Here is a 1,788-nt window from a genome sequence, read left to right on the forward strand (position 1 = left end):
CTCTCTATCTCCCTCCCTCCCTCTCTATCTCCCTCCCTTTCTCTCTCTACCTCTTCCTCACTCCATCCCTCAGTTACTCACTCTTTATCTAAGTCTGTAGTTCTACTTTATCTCTCTTTCTCGCTCTCTCTCCATATAATATTCAGCTTTTTCATCGTTGTACTCGCTAACAGAAGCCACGATTTGTTGTTTTTCTATTGTGGCTCGTTCATTCATAACATATTCGCTTCGATCTCAAATTAAGGCAATACTATCAAAGGCATACGTGTACATGCACACACATGTACACATAACATACCTACCAGGCATACATATATGTGTGTGTGTGTGTATGTGTATGTGTGTGTATGTATATATGTATGTATGTTTGTATGTATGTATATGATTTAGCTGACTAGGTAATAATTATCACGGTTACAACAACAGTAATGGCTAACAATATAAACACAAGAACAATAACAAGCTAAACTGTATCCACAAAACAGCGACACCAGCGGCAATAACTACAACATACAGACAGACTCCGAGCGAAGTCGAACGAATAAAAGGAAACTGCCAGCTTCATTATTTCCGACGCAACTAAAATTTTCAGCGCAACTTTTTTTTTTCCTTCCTTGATAAAGATCCAACTTCGCGTAGTGTGCGCGCATACATACATACATACATACATACACACACACACACACACACACACACACACACACACACACATATATATGATCGATATATAGATAGATAGACAGTCAGACAGACAGATACACGCGCACATATACATACCATCAAAGCAACAGGAAACAAAAAAAAAACATGTGAAAACATAAAAAAAAAATAACAAGCAACGAATTCTGTATCTGTTTCAATATACTCAAGACATCCAACAATAAGAACACACACCAGCAATTATTCACAAAATAATATACAATTTAAACAAATTATTCTTTCCAGATTATATTATATGTAGCGATAGGTTCTTATATAAAGAACAGAACTTTAGGCTTCACGAAATAGTGATTTGAACACGGAACAAACAGCAGCCATGTATTTAATAAGTAAGCGCAAACCGTTCTTATTGAGATTAATCTAATTGTTAGTAAATTGTTTCGAACGTGATGCGTACGATAGTAATTATTTCTGATTTTTCTGTTGCCGATTCTATTTGAACTCGTGTACTGATGCGTCTAAGTTAATAGGCAGATCGATGAATCACTCTGATAAACAACCACTTTGTTAATAGCAGGCGTGTAAAGTGAATTGTATATCTATCTATCCATACATACAGACACACAAACACAACATAAAGAGAGAGAGAAAGATTTAAGGATATACATAGACACCTGTATATATACCTTCACACATACATACATAAATACATTCATACATACTATCACACATCCATACGATGCTATACAATACAGTACTATACATACTTATTTTATCATTGGAACCAGGGGAATGAAACGGAAGTCCGATGCCACTGAGATTTAGACTAAGAGTGTAACGTAATAAAGTCAGGTACCGTACCATCTGCGCCGTCTCCCAGTCGGATAAGGCTAACATCAGAATATAAGGCGCGGACGATGATTTTCATGTTGAAATGTTGTTAAGAACTGTCTAATGCAACTGTGTATGTTTCACAACGGGAAGCTAACTCATCCAGGTAAGTGAGCTATAGATTTCTCAGTATGGTTGCTTGTTTACACATATGCACGATCTCTCTCTCTCACTTTCTATCTCTCTCTCACTTTCTCTCTCTCTCTCTCTCACTCTCCTTCTCTGTCCTTGTATATA

General features: G+C 36.7%; 1 protein-coding gene across 10 annotated transcripts in view; it reads left to right on the plus strand.

The window, feature by feature from the left end:
* Positions 1-91: 91 nt before the first annotated feature.
* The window catches only part of LOC106883318 (uncharacterized), a 351,443-nt gene continuing 349,746 nt past the window's right edge, over positions 92-1,788 (plus strand). For all 10 annotated transcript variants that reach the window (XM_014934300.2, XM_014934321.2, XM_014934292.2 and 7 more), the window contains exon 1: positions 92-1,657. The gene's annotated coding sequence lies outside the window, so the exon portion shown is untranslated. The remainder of the gene's footprint in view (positions 1,658-1,788) is intronic.

Source organism: Octopus bimaculoides, chromosome 2 (genome assembly GCF_001194135.2).
Source record: "Octopus bimaculoides isolate UCB-OBI-ISO-001 chromosome 2, ASM119413v2, whole genome shotgun sequence".
NCBI classification, from domain to species: Eukaryota; Metazoa; Mollusca; class Cephalopoda; order Octopoda; family Octopodidae; genus Octopus; species Octopus bimaculoides.